Here is a 16,181-nt window from a genome sequence, read left to right as displayed (position 1 = left end):
AACAACAACGCCATGGGGGCCTCTCCTTGTTGTTTACATCAAAGACTAAATTACTGATACCGGCGTCAGCCTCGTCTCTTTGATTCATTGGAGAAAAATAATTAATTGAAAATTGAATTGAAACAAGAATGATACAAAATGTTAAATTTTTGATTTATTTACTGGGCAACTGTTTCATGTACCAGAACTCAAACAAATTGAAACCTTTAATATGACTTTTTATCTCTAGTTTATAACAAACGGTTGATGAGTCATTTTCCTCGAACGATAGTTGACTGAAGACTTTTTCAACTTCGGGGTGCTCCAAGACATATAACCGCAACTCATTTGGCATCTCATTAAGTGATAGCTCACGTTCTGGTGGTGTTTTTTTCAATCTAAATTGAGGAACTTTTTTGTCCGCCCATTGCTTCCAACGTGGGATTCGCTGCTCTTTGGGGTACTGCATAGGCTTCTGATTTGTTTTGTTCATAGCCATAATTGAACTGATTCCGATGTTCTCGAGCTCTCTGTTTATTTTTTACGTACAGTTGGAAGTGATAGAAATTATCTATCACGGGCAGGAAAGCCCTAAAGCTGTCCAGCTTGTCGGGAGAAAGAGTAATGGTTGCAAAATAACGTTTTGCTGCTGCACTATAAAGCGAGTTGTAACGCGGTTGTTGTGCTGTGTTTGGCTTGTTGTTGTTGAGATTGTTCGCTCGGTTCTGTTGATCACTTGAAAAATTATTCTGTATTGGTGGAGAGGGATCCTGAACTCTGTTGAATATTACAATCGGCTGATCGTCAAGTGGAGTCAAGCAAGTGAATGTCTTCAAGTTGTCTGACAGATAAGTTGTTAAAGTTGCTGTGTCTTCTCTGTGCATCACTTTGTGTCCACTGTGAAAATATTCTTGCTTTACGTTCCGCGCAGTGATTTGATAATTGATCGTTTGTTGAACGAAAGTTTGAATGATGATAACAGGAGGGAACTTGTTCTTCTGATATTATCTCTGGGATTCGGGGACAATTTAGATCCTCCAGATTATAAACAGTTTTTTGTAAAAGCTTACTGAGGAGCTCACACTTTTCAATGCCTTTGGCAAAAAAGTTTTTCCGTGTGAATCGGAAACTGAAACTCAGACAGATTGTTTTCAAATCACAGTAAGGAATATCACCTTCGTCCCAATCAAGACCGTGTAGGTTATTGGTCAGCCAAATAACAGTTTGTCTATCGTGTGCGGGTAAATCAGCGAATTTAAGCGGCGGTTTGAAAAATATTGTATCGTTGTAACTGGAACACAAACTGGGTTCTTTTATAATGAATCCAAGTGACTTGAGTTTGAAACCTTCGAGATCGAGGACAATTATATTTGTGGTTTTGCTGCCAAAATTTTCTAGCATTCCAATTCACGAAACAGTTGTGAATGAAAAATTTTCACTGATAGAATGAATAATATTCCTGTCAGGTGTCCAAAAAGACAATTTTTTACTGGTGAGTAACGGAAAGCGTAAACATATCCAGGGCCTTTGTTTCGGCAATCTTTTATAAATCCAGCGGCGTCATGCAATGCAGCATGAAGTCGTAGCACTTTGCTCCGTTTCAATAAAGGATCTAGTCTTGAATTATCAATTCCAATGAAACCACCATAGGGTCTAAATTTAAGTGCTATTTCTCCGTCAACTTCTGGATCTAACAAAGAACAAGCAGCTACGAAATATAATTGTCGATAAGATATGTGTGTATAATTTATGTCACCTCTCAGTGATAAAACTTTCTCATGAATGAGCTTGATGTCTTTTGTTCCTATTGTGTTCATTATTTACTGTTTACTGAACGTGAGCGTTTAGAGATTTGGTTATAAATCTTTCAATTCTGATTGGTTGTCAACTTGAATAATAAATCAAGCACTGTGATTGGTCAGTTTATTTTGGAAAGTTTTGTGACCCTGAACTTGTTTGGGCATGATCCGATGACTCTCCAATTAATATATCAGTATTGATTTCATACATCTACTAACAGGTTAGTTGTTTTACTGTTGTTTTCACCAATTTGTATGCATTTACGGACATAAGTGATTATGACCATAATTGTGTACATACTTAGGTGAAAACTTGTTTTTCTTGTACAACTGGGTTTTTTATCATTGAGTATGTAATGTATGTATGTGTGTATGTATGTATGTGTATGTATGTATGTATGATTGTATTTATGTAAGTATGTATGAAAGTTTGTATGAAATTATGTAAGTTTGTATATATGTATTTATATATGTACATACGAATGAATGACTGAATTAATGAATGTTTATGTTACATATGTACCTATGCTTGTATAGGTGTTTTGTGAGTGTGTGTAGGTGTGTGAGTATGTATGTGTGCAAAGCAAGATAGCGCAGTGGTAGCGCGCTGGGCCCATAACCAGAGGTTGGTAGATCGAAACTATCTCTTGCTAAAAAGACAATTTTATGATGGGGATATGTATTGGAGAGAAAACAATTGAGAAAAAAATTTTGGACCCAAGTTTTACAAGTGTCCACACCCCTTAGGGGAAAAATTTCAAATTGAAAAAAATCAATTTTGAACACTTTTTATCATTCACAAAACATGTTTCACAACATTTAACGTCTATTAGAGACCAAAAAACGCAAAAAATTTTTGGGCCTCATTTTTCAAAAAATTTTACAAGTGTCGACACCTCTTAGGGCAAAAATTTCAAAATTGAAAAAATCGACTTTGAACACTTTTTATCATTCACAAAACATGTTTCACAATATTTGACGTCTATTAGAGACAAAAAATCGAGAAAAAATTTATGGACCCCATTTTTCAAAAAATTTTACAAGTGTCGACACCCCTTAGGGGAAAAATTTCAAAATTGAAAAAATCGACTTTGAACACTTTTTATCATTCACAAAACATGTTTCACAACATTTAACGTCTATTAGAGACAAAAAATTGAGAAAAAATTTTTGGACCCCATTTTTCAAAAATTTTACAAGTGTCGACACCTCTTAGGGCAAAAATTTCAAAATTGAAAAAATCGACTTTGAACACTTTTTATCATTCACAAAACATGTTTCACAATATTTGACGTCTATTAGAGACAAAAAATCGAGAAAAAATTTATGGACCCCATTTTTCAAAAAATTTTACAAGTGTCGACACCCCTTAGGGGAAAAATTTCAAAATTGAAAAAATCGACTTTGAACACTTTTTATCATTCACAAAACATGTTTCACAACATTTGACGTCTATTAGAGACAAAAAAACGCAAAAAAATTTTTGGGCCCCATTTTTCAAAAAATTTTACAAGTGTCGACACCCCTTAGTAGGAAATTGAAAAATTCGACTCTGAACACTTTTTATTGTTCACAAAACCTTTAACGATAATGCTGGCAAAAACAGTGCAAAGTTTATATCACTGTTCTAATCAAACAAACACACACCGCAGCAAACAATCAGTCGTAACAAAAACTGGGCCAAGCTTGTAAACAAATTGAACAATGTCACAATCAACCGAAAGATGAATTAGCAGATTTTTTTTGAAAAAAAAGGGAGCTGGCCAGAGGTACAACGGGGGGGGGGGGAAGTGACTAGAACCTCAACGCGGGGGGGACGGACACTTTTGGAAGCTTGATTTTCTCGGCCCAACAACACCGGGGTGGGACAATTTGAAATTTCTGCGGGGTGGCCATCTACAACGGGGTGGAACAATTTGAAATTTCAAATTGTCCCACCCCGGTGTTGTTGGGCCGAGAAAATCAGGCTTCCAAAAGTGTCCGTCCCGCCCCCCCCCCCCCCCCGGTGAGGTTCTAGTCACTTTTTTATACTACTGAATTATACTAGTCACTTTTATACTACGTCACTATTGCCCCCCCACCGCGCTGTTGCTCCTCACTCCACTGTTGCCCCAGCCCATCAGCACCCAGGTTAAAGGAATGGTGATCAATATTTTAATGACTCGAGTTTTAGCAATTTTTTGATAAAATTTAATTTAAAAAAATTAAGAGAAATTCTTTCAATTGTATGGATCTTGATGAGCCAGTGAAACTGTTTAAGGCTTTCCTTCTCTTTCTCGTTCACTTTTTATCTCTCGCTGTCTCTCTCTCTCTCTCTCTCTCTCTCTCTCTTTCTCTCTATCTCTCTCTTTAAACCTTTTGTTGATGCCGCACTTCAGCTGCTGTTATGTGGTGTGATGTCATCTGTTACCCTAACCTCACGCCCCTTCAATCAAGCTAAAGGTATCCTCACTAAACAGTGGCTAGGTACTGACAAAGCCAACCGCTCGCCGGTCGTTTGAGAGCAATTCACCCGATGTTAGTCGGTTATGTTTATAGCTGTGAGCTGAGGAGCTATGTTGCGGTGCTCTTGGTTTCTTTTACTCGAAGAGGAGTAATGATTAAGCTGTTCTAAACCGAAAGTGCTAATCGCTCAGACGACGTTTTGACCTTAAAACGAAAGAGAATGAAGTTTTCGTGTGAACTATTTTTTTTGAGCGAGAGAGTTTTATCATGCGCTTCCATCAGTGATTGACTTTTCGACTTTTAAAAGTGTTTTTTTTTACAATGCCGAATATGGATCACCATTTTCAGCCGTCCAAATTTAGAGTCCTATTGGCTCATTTTGTTCTTGAAAATAGTTTTTTTTGTGTGACTAATTTTAAATAGAAGCTGTATTGATATGTGATTCTCTGAAACTGATATCAGAGTGTTTTAGAGCGTTTTAAATTCTAAATGAGCACATAATAAAATTCATTTTGGCTTTTTTAAATTAATTTCTCTTTGGATCTTTTGCGATTTTTTTAATTGCTCTCAAACGAATTTTGTAGCAATTATATTAGTCCTGTCGGTCTTTTTCATGCGATTTTTTGCTTGACCGATTTTCGCGTCTGACGTTTTTGACTTTTGCTCCTCAAAAACGGGATAAACTGGTAGCGCCCAGCGGGCATTGAGTGCTCGTAGAGCCTTTCAGCTCTCCTTCAGCTCAAACTGTTTTGGAGACTTATACTTATGGTGTGAAGGGCGGTTCTTAGAGGTCGAAGCACCCTAACTGTTGACCCCCCCCCCCCCACTATTGCCCCTACCCCCCACCACGCTGTTGCTCCTCACCCCAGTGTTGCCCCACCCCATCAGCAACCAGGTTAAAAGAAAGGTGATCAATATTTTAATGACTCGAGATTTAGCAATTTTTTGATAAAATTTAATTAAAAAATTTTTGAGAAATTCTTTCAATTGCATGGATCTTGATGAGCCGGTGAAACTGTTTAAGGCTTTCCTTCTCTTTCTCGTTCACTTTTTATCTCTCGCTGTCTCGCTCTATCTCTTTTTCTCACTATCTCTCTCTCTCTCTTCAAACCTTTTGTTGATGCCGCACTTCAGCTGCTGTTATGTGGCGTGATGTTATCTTCTGTTACCCTGACATCACGCCCCTTCAATCAAGCTAAAGCTATCCTCACTAAACAGTGGCTAGGTACTGACACAGCCAACCGCTAGCCGGTCGCTTGAGAGCAATTCGCCCGATGTTAGTCGGTTATGTTTATATCTGTGAGCTGATGAGCTATGTTGCGGTGCTCTTGGTTTCTTTTACTCAAAGAAGAGTAAAGATTAGGCTTTTTAAACCGAAAGTGCTAATCGCTCAGACGACGTTTTGACCTTAAAACGAAAGAGAATAAAGTTGTGTGAACTAATTTTTTTGAGCGAGAGTTTTTGATCATGCGCTTTGATCAGTGAGTGACTTTTCGACTTTTAAATGTGTTTTTTTTGTACAATGCCGAATATGGGTCACCATTTTTAGCCGTCCAGTTTAAGAGTCCAATTGGCTCAGTTTTTTCTTTAAAAATAGTTTTTTGGTGTAACTAATTTTGAAATAGAAGCTGTGTTGATATGTGATTCTCTGAAATTGATATCACAGTGTTTTAGAGCGTTTTAAATTCTAATTGAGCACATAAATAAATCATTTTGTCTTTTTTAAATTATTTTCTCATTGGATCTTTGGCGATTTTTTTAATTGCTCTCAAATGAAGTTTGTAGCAATTATAATATTCCTGTCGGTCTTTTTTTATGCGATTTTTCGCTTGACCGATTTTTCGTATGACGTTTTTGACTTTTCGTCATCAAAAACGGGATAAACTGGTAGGATAAACTCTTAGCGCCTTTAAGATCTGTTTCAGCTCAAACTGTTTTGGAGACTTATACTTATGGTGTGAAGGGCGGTTGTTAGAGGTCGAAGCACCCTAACTGTTGACCCCCCACTTTTGCCCCTACCCCCCACCCCGCTGTTGCTCCTCACTCCACTGTTGCCCCAACCCATCAGCACCCAGGTTAAAGGAATATGGTGATCAATATTTTAATGACTCGAGTTTTAGCAATTTTTTGATAAAATTTATAGAAAAAATTTTGAGAATTTTTTTCAATTGTATTGATCTTGATGAGCCAGTGAAACTGTTTAAGGCTTTCCTTCTCTTTCTCGTTCACTTTTTTTCTCTCGCTGTCTCGCTCTATCTCTTTTTCTCACTATCTCTTCTAACCTTTTGTTGATGCCGCACTTCAGCTGCTGTTATGTGGCGTGATGTCATCTTCTGTTACCCTGACCTCACGCCCCTTCAATCAAGCTAAAGCTATCCTCACTAAACAGTGGCTAGGTACTGACAAAGCCAACCGCTAGCCGGTCGTTTGAGAGCAATTCGCCCGATTTTAGTCGGTTGTTTATATCTGTGAGCTCATGAGCTATGTTGCGGTGCTCTTGGTTTCTTTAAATCAAATAGGAGTAATGGTTAGGCTTTTTAAACCGGAAGTGCTAATCGCTCAGACGATGTTTTTACCTTAAAACGAAAGAGAATAAAGTTGTGTGAACTAATTTTTTTGAGCGAGAGTTTTTGATCATGCGCTTCGATCAGTGATTGACTTTTCGACTTTTAATTGTGTTTTTTTGTACAATGCCGAATATGGATCACCATTTTTAGCCGTCCAGTTTAGAGTCCTATTGGCTCATTTTGTTCTTGAAAATAGTTTTTTTTTGTGTGACTAATTTTAAATAGAAGCTGTATTGATATGTGATTCTCTGAAATTGATATCACAGGGTTTTAGAGCGTTTTAAATTCTAAATGAGCACATAATTAAATAATTTTTGCTTTTTCAAATTAAGGTCTCTTTGGATTTTTGGCGATTTTTTTAATTGCTCTCAAATGAAGTTTGTAGCAATTATATTAGTCCTGTCGGTCTTTTTTCTATGCGATTTTTCACTTGACCGATTTTTCTTATGACGCTTTTGACTTTTCGTCCTTAAAAACGGGATAAACTGGTAGCGCCCAGCGGGCATTAAGTGCTCTTAGAGCCTTTAAGCTCTGTTTCAGCTCAAACTGTTTTGGAGACTTATGCTTATGGTGTGAAGGGCGGTTCTTAGAGGTCAAAGCACCCTAACTGTTGACCCCCCCCCACTATTGCCCTTACCCCCCACCACTGCGATGTTGCCCCCCACTGTTGCCCCCACCACTCCCTTCCCCATCAGCCCCCGGTGCACCCCCATCCCCTTCCCCGTGCTACGCTCGAACAACCGATCGCTAAAAACACGCAATTTTATACTAATTTTCACAATTTTTAACCTTTTTGAAAACTTTTTTCGTTATTCGAGTTTTTTCAGCCCTAGGTGTCAAGGAATATCCTCTAGGTTGTTATAATTGGTTGCTCTAGTGGTAGTGGAATGGTTTCAGCGTTTCAACATTGCGAAATTTAGCATTTTTTTTTTACAAATTTTCCAAATTTTTTCAATTTTTTAAATTTATTGTCAGTATTAAGGTTCTTCAGCCTGAAAGAAAATCTCCGCTAGGTTTTGATAATAAGTTAATGGCAAATGTTTCATGCCCATGGATTAGTTTTCAACTTTTATTATCACCAATTTTAGCTGTCTTTTTTTCAGTTTTCGTCATTTTTGCAAATTTTTTTATTTTTTAGGTTTCTACAGCCTGAAGAGCCACATAACCTTTTCTAGGGTTTGACTGTAGGTCACTGCATAGCTTCTAGATGTAATGGAATGTTTTTCAAGATTTTGATATCAGCGATTTTTAAAAATATTTGCAATTTTCTCAATTTTTTGAATCTTTTTGGAATTTTTTAATTATTTTCTCCGGCACCAGGGTCCTAGGGCCTCCTCCAAGGATGATCAAATAGTAGCATAGTTTCTGGAGTTAATGGATTGGTTATCATTATTCTAATGTCTCCAGCTTTGGCCATTTTTTGATAATTTTTTTCAAATTTTCGGAAATTTGTTATCTTGTTCCAAGTTTAAGGATCTTTATGAGCCAGTGATTCTATTTAAAGCTTCAAATAGGCCGACTGGATAGTTTCTTGAGGCTATGAAATGGTTTAGGAGATTTTATTATCTTGAATTTCAGCAAGATTTTGTTAAAATTTGCGATTGTTTTCAAAATTTTTTGAATATTTTTGTCCTTTTCTGAGTTTAACGATCATTACTGGCCAACGAAGCTTTTTAAGTCTGGCAGATGGTTTACTGGACTTAACTCCACAGACAAAATTTAGTTTTGAACTTTTTCACTGCAAAATCTAGAGGCTTTTTCTTTAAATTTTTCAACTTTTTGCTCATTTTTAGAATATCAGGTTTTTATTTGATTTATTTACTAACAAGGCTAGAAAACTAAAAGTTGCTGATTCGAATCAAGCTAAGGCTAGTCTAACTATACCGTGGCTTGCTACTGACGAAGTCAAACGCTCGCCGTTTGAGAGCAATTTGTCCGACGTTAGTCGGTTATGTTATCAAAAATTAGTGCATATGGCATTTTATCCTCAATATTTCATGCATTGAATGCCTCATTATAACGTGAGGTATTTTTATTTTATATAGTTGTACACGTGATTGCCCGATTTATGGCTGTTTTTCGGTTCAATTTTTCTGTTGGTTGTTTCTTGAATTTAATTACTAGAAAAAGTCTATTTTTGTACTGGCAGAAATCCTAATTTTCACGAATAATTTATGTTTTGTGCCGTTCAGTGTCATTAAAATTTGTTTCATGATTAAAATTTTTGCAAAGGTTTTTGATTTCATTCTTTTAACCCTGTCTCTGAATTTTATTATATATGTAACTTTCCGCTAAATAAGGAATTGTAATTGTTTTAGTATAGTTGTTTTTAAAGAGTTCTAATCAGCTCTGCTTTTATCAGTTGTTAAGAAAATGATTTTAGTCTTTTTCCTAGAGTTCTGTTTTGTTTCGAATTGATTTCACTTGACATAGTGCGGCACTGAAAATTTTTTTGGAAAGCCCTTTAAAAAATGTGACTGTTTGTTACTTTCTTCGAATATTATTGGAGCCTTAATTTTGGTTTCAGATGTTTTTTTTACCTTTGACATCTATTCTGTGTCTCTCGTCTTTTGTTGATTAACTTGAAGGTTTCTCTTGCTACAAAGTTGTCTGTCTATGCAATTCGACAAAAATTTGATAAACTTTACATAATTTTGTTCTCATTTTTCTCCTGTTGTTCAAAAATCGAGATTTTTTTAAGTGCTTTGAGGCTTAGCTGAAATTTGTCTTTGGATAAGAAGTTTTCATTGCATGAAACAACGTTTTTCCTTTGAATTTGTGTTGTACTACATGAAAATTGAATTGAGTTATCCTAGTTTTTCATGTAATTTAAATTTTCTTTTTTTCTTTGACTTAAGACTTGTTTTTCTGCTTTGATGTCTTCTGCAGGAGATATTAGTTGTTTCAACAGTCAGGTCTTATGGGGGATCCGACTTCAAGTCGTCTCCGGAGTTCTTTTGGCTTTGTTCTTAATGTGTTTTTTCACCGGAAGAACTATTTGTTCAGGCGGTGTTTTGGCCTAAGAGTGAAAGTGAGAAAAATTGCTATGTGAAAACATATCAATTTTCTGAGCGAGAGAATAGTTTTGCCCATGAGCTGCGTTCAGTGAAAGACTTTGTGACTTTGAAAAGAGTTTTTGAGAGAATTGCGAAGATATATGACAGTTTTTAGCCGTTTTTTCCATTTGTCTCATTTTTTTTGTAACATGGTTTTTTGTAGAAGCAAATTTTAATCGATGCTGCATGAGTATGTAGCCATCTAAAATCGATACCACAATGTTTCTAAGAGCCTAATAATGCGTTTCAAGTGCATTTTTGACGCATATGCCTCTATATTTGTTGATTTTTCAGTAATTTCATTTTTGGGATCTTTGAACGGACTTTCTGTGTTTTACCAGTTTAGTAAATGTGGCAACTTCTTTTTGATTATTCTTGAGTGGGATGCCTCTTCTTTGAGGTATTTTTGTGTTGTAAAATTGTACACATATTAATCCGATTTTGGCTGTTTTTGTCTAAGTTTTTCGTTTGTATTTGGAGTCTAGTTTTTGGAGGCAGTGAAATTTTGAAACGTTTTGCTCTGAATTGATTTCTTTTGAGATAGTGCGGCATAGAGAATTTGCATGAAAAGCCCTTTAAACATTTTGACTGAAAATTACCTTATAGGAATATTATTGAATATTATTGGTGTCATAGTTTTGATTTTTGTTTTTTTTGCCTTTGAAATTCTGTATATTGTCTGTTATTGATTAATTTGAAGGTGCATCGTCGGTGTTTTTGACTTTGTTTTGTTGCTAATTGAAGTGTTTTGGTCGATAATTGTTTGAAATTCAGTGAAGATGTTCACCATATTTTGAACATTTCTCTCAAATTGTTTTTATGTTTCTCAATTGAGCTGTTTTCGTTTCTTACTGAGACAGGAAGATGGCTTTTTAAAATTTTTCAACCTAGATTGCTTACTAACAAAAACTTCATAATTTTTCTCTTTATTTTGGTTTTTAATTACTTTCGAATTAAATTGCGAAATAAATTTTTGTTTATATTTTTTACGATGTCTGTTTTCTCCACTTTTTAGCATGTTTCTTTGCGATATTCTCCTAAGACCTATAGTTTTGTTTGCCCTGCCTTTATTAGATTGAAAATTATCCATTTGAACTAACAATGATATGGCTCTGAGAACTTTCTAGCTTCACTTTTCAAAATTTTGAACGACACTTTTTTCTTGATTTTCTTAGGTCTTGGTTTTGGTAGAATAAGATTTTTTGCGTTTGAATATTGTTCTTTTTCATGAATATTTTCGATTTGATTAACTTTTTGGCCATTACTTAGTCGTCGACTTCTTTCTGATTTAAAGAGACAACTAATGTAGAAAACCATTTGGTTACCCGTTGTTTACTGTTTTCATATTATAAATAGTGTTTTGATTGAGAAAAATTACGAAAATTGATAATTTACCATTTTCTGGTCCTTTCCTGCAGTAATCAAATTTTTCTTTAAAATTAGAAAGTTTTTGAGCCTAACTTGTCTTGATTTTCTATGTAATGACATGTGCTCTGTAACTGGGGGTGCTTAACGTTCTGGGGAGGGGGAAGGGGCATACGGAAAAGATCCGGCTCTTTTCGAGGTTGCTAGATTGTTTTTTTTTTCATTTTTGAAGAAGGATATAATTTCTAAAGATGAGCTCCAAAACTTGGTTCGTAAGTTTTTCAGGTTTATGTGCTGTCCCATTTATGACATCAGATATCTGTTTTTGTGGGTATTTTTTGCAAGATTTAAGTTTAGGTTATATTATGCTTGAATTGAAGCAAAGAATTTATATCTCAGCCCATTTTATTACGAGTTATGAAAGAACATTGATAAAACTGGACTAAGCGTTGTATTGTCCAATTGTACTTTTTTCAATGGCCTGCCTCGCATTTGTTTGGAAATTTATAAACCAGTTGACCAACATATAGGTTGAAAATTCCCTTTGAGATTTTTGTTTTGGTCAGGTGTTTTCTATATGCATGAATGAGATCTGAAACCTGCGTTTACCTCTAATAAAAATCTGAGGCATCTCGGCAAGATAATCAAAATGTACTCCTTATTTGCTTGCCAAAAAGTTTTGAAAGTTAATTTCTCTCAAACGAAGTTTGTAGCAATTATATTTGTCCTGTGAGATTTTTCGCTTGACCAATTTTTCGTCTGGTCCTTCTAAATTTCGGTCGTCAATAACCTGATGGAGGTAGCGCCTGGAGGGCATTGAGCGGCTGTGCAGCTCTCTTAGAGCCTTTCGCTTTTCTAGTCTCGTTCAAGGTGAAAAGTTCAATTTGGGAATTTTTTATCCAAAAGAGGTCCCCTCTATCTTTCTACCCCCCCCCCCCCCCAAAAAAAGATTCCCCCTCCCCACCTACCACCCCCCCCCCTCCCAGACACACACACCTACACCCCACCTAACCACATTTCTACGTAAAAATTGATTGTTTTTAACTTTACATTGCAATGTTTATATTTCTTTTCATATTTCGGAAATAGGTAGGGTTAACTAGTTTGTATTGCACGAACCTTCGAGTCGTTTCCGGTATTCTAACGGCTATGGTTCTGTATGCGATTTTTTGCTTGACCTATTTTTCGTTGAACCATTTGACTGTTTGTTGACCCAGCGGGCATTAAGTACTCTTAGAGCCTTTCAGCTCACTAGTCTCAAAGTATGTGTTCACAGAAACTGTTTTTGGAGACTTATACTTATGGTGTGAAGGGCGGTTCTTAAAGTTTGACCCCCCCCCCCCCGCTCTGCTCACCTCACTCACACCCATTCAATTAAGCTATAAGCTAAAGCTGGCCTCCCTATACCGTAGCTAGCCAATGAAGCGAACTGCTCGCCGGTTTTTTTAGAACAATTCTGTTGTGAGTTGTGAAGGAATTGTAATTCCCAATAAGTTAAATTACTTTTTGCCTCTGCCAGTGTTTTTGCTAAATTTCGCTGAATTAAAACACATTTTGCATACAGATTGTTCATTTTTCAAGATTGTTTCCTGTTGTTTCTGCTTGGTCTTGATTGTGCAATTTTTATACTTCTTGTGCTGAAACTTTTATACTGTTGAATTTTAATCTTTGTATTGCTTTGATCTATTTTCTAAATTTTCCTCTGTGTTTTTCCTTGGAGTTTAGGCTTTCGAGGTCTTGGAAGGTTAATGGAAGTTCAATATTCCGATTTGGTGTGTAAAACCATAATCTGCGGGTAGTCTGTTTTTAGTCATCTCATGGTTTCATTTTCTGCTCTTGCACGTATTATCAATTGATTTGGGGTTTATGTAAATAATGAGTTCTGCTGATGTTTATTAGTCTACCGGATCCTGCTGTTGACCAATGCTTAAAAGATTTATATATTTTTGAAAACATTATTAACTCTCATTTAGTTGTTGACAAAAAACGAGTAAAACTGCGTGTCGTCAGTTATAATTTGGACATAGTTATGCTGGGTGGATAGTTTTGCGTCTCTAAGAAATGTCTCAAACGCTAGATTATATATAAACCACCGAAATGGAAGCTCGACTTGCGTACCTCAATTTTGACAGCTTTTATTTTATCGGAAGGCTAATGAAAAAAACTAAAAGTTAGCAAAAGATTTCGAAAATTAGATTTTATCAAAAGTGTATACGCAAAATGAAACCAAGAAACTTACCTGTAAATGAATACCGGAAACAATTGAACCAAATATTGCGATCCTAGACGCAACATATCTTATTGCACTTTTTTCCAACTTTTTAATAGATTATATACAAACGATTCAGTGATAATCATTGAAGATCAGTTTATTTGAAACGGAACTTCCTTGGATTACAGAACTGCCTTTGTTGAGTTTGCTTCCCTTTATTTCGGATTTCAAAACCTAAATAAATTGAGCATTTTTCTTTAGTAAAGATAATGTTTTCGCCCTCAATTCCAACCAAAATTTATCTAATCAAGTTGATTTATAAAAAGCTCGTCTGACAAAATCGTTTATATCAGATGTATAAAATGCTCTGCGAGCTTGAAAAATTGTATTATTGATATTAAATCCGCCGTTAATATTTTTTCAATCTCGAATTTACCCTCAGTTGAGAAATTGTAATCTTTTATATTCTTCTTTCTATTAAAAATTAATTTCAAAAAACGATAAAAAAACACTTTAGGAAATTTTGTTTGGCAAACAACGCTACTGTTTAATAATTGTATGGTGGTGCTTTAAAATACGTTTTACCTTTTCGTGATATTGGTTCTTTAATTCTTGAGATACATTGCTCAAGTCTATATAAGGCTTTTCAGGAACTTCGTGTATTTGAAGCGTAAAAAGCCTACAGCAAAAGGTTGATTATATTGGTACAAAATTTTATCTCGAAACAGGAGCTTGGTAATGTATGTTTTCATATAATAATCCGACCCCTCTTGTCCACAATTTTGTCTTCATCATGAAAACACGTTTTGTTAAGGTCCTAAACCCATCAATTAATATCTAAAAATGATTGAAAAAGATCAACATTTGCTTCATAAGTTAGTGGATTGGATCTGTCAATACTGACCTTAAGATACACTTTGACGAAAAGAAGAACCAAAAATGCAAACTTCAAAAAAATACCGCTATTTTTGAAATCAGTTAATTTGAAAGTCACGAGAACAATTAGCTATCAACTGAGGGCGTTGCATCAAATCACTGGTACATCCACAGAAAGTTGATGCGCCCTGTCATTATATGTTCAATTTTTGTGACTATAAGAAGAGCAGCAAATGTAGACAAAAATCAATGATTCGTTTAAAATGTGCGAGAAAGTAGTTCGAAGCCACCAAAAACTGTATGCTGTTCATTTAAACCATTCATGCCTAATTGAACCTCTGCTCAACGCCATTAAGACCATTTATTGATCTGGTAATAGAAAATTCTCGAAACTCGAATCCGGGCCATTATTCAAAAATCACAAACATTTTTCTGGGAACTTACGGCAAAATCATGAATTAAAGCATAAAACTGCTATACAATTTTTTTATTACAATAAAAACCAGGTGCGAAGTGTCACTGATGAGTTTAAGCTACAGGTTGACAGCAGCAAGGTTAAAAGAGGAAAAAACTTTTCAAATTTAACACAAATGATTTTAAAATTATTTTCAAATTTATACGAACCTTTAGTTATCAACGAAGGCATTAGAAACGTTCACTTCTAACTCTTCAGGAAATCAGATAAATCATTGCTTAACAGGGCTAGGTCACTACACCACAAAACGAACGACGCATGCATGCAAAATTTTTGAACTCAAGAGTTTAGGAAAACTCTTTCTGGAAGCCATAAAATGCTCCAGTTTTTCTCTGAATGCGAAATGTATGATGATTAGACATTTTTCATATAAAATGGGACCTGTCATTTGTTGAGCATAATCTGAAATCTTACTTACGTATGTGTGATAGGCGTAACAATACAAAACTGAGAACAGACTTTAAAAAAACTGCGCAGCTTCCCAATACAATCTGATACTCTCGATTGTAAAAATCCATGACCAGACTAAAAATGGCCTTGGAGGTGCTGCGCGTCATTAAAAACACATATTTATTTAATACCTTGGGGGCAATATATTGTGCTTACATTATATAATGCAATATAATCTATACAATCTTATATTGCCGATATATACAGATGCCCATAAAACCTAAATATACAATCTTAATATAGGAAAGAACATTGTTTGAACAAAGTTATCGAAAAACTGAAAAATTTAATTCTATAACAGTCCTTGAAAAACCATAATTAAATGTAACACTCGTCCAAATTTAGAAAAACATACGTTAGCAGCTTTTAGGTCTAAATTTTTGTGAAATTTGGGCAAAGTGAGCTGAAGAAACATTTTTAGCCTGAGTCTTCAGGTTTATTCAAACTTCTACACAAAAATTTCAAATAATATTGTTCAGCAACTCTCATCTTCTTTCGTGTTGTGAGTTTTGACCTTACAGCAAGGTTGTTAATTTTTTCTGCAAAAACAACGTCATTCAGTCGAACGTTCACAAAAACTTGAACCACGATAACTTCTTGAAAAATTACAATTTTCGAAGAACCCTTTATTTAAACAAAGGTCAATTAGGCAGGCTTTTCGATGTCACCACTTACTTTTTGAGTAGATTTTGGGAGAAAAGGCAAAAACTGCGCTGAAAAGCTCTTTTTTCTCTCTGAAATAGCCGAATTTATCAAGTTTTAAAGCTCGATAACTCCTCAGAGGAACCAAATTTCAAAAAAAAAGATTTTTAATTTATTATTCTTATCTAGACGGGCTTTCGAATAATACCACTCACAACTCGCTACGATAAATATATCGATCGGCCAAAATTGACTGAACAGAAAATTAGACTTAAGAAGAAAAGCAAGCCTCGCATAAGATTCCTAACTCCGAAA

The sequence above is a fragment of the Convolutriloba macropyga genome, unplaced genomic scaffold, assembly GCF_964194025.1.
Source record: "Convolutriloba macropyga unplaced genomic scaffold, txConMacr16.3 SCAFFOLD_1077, whole genome shotgun sequence".
Taxonomy (NCBI): Eukaryota; Metazoa; Xenacoelomorpha; order Acoela; family Convolutidae; genus Convolutriloba; species Convolutriloba macropyga.
This window is presented reverse-complemented; position numbering follows the sequence as displayed.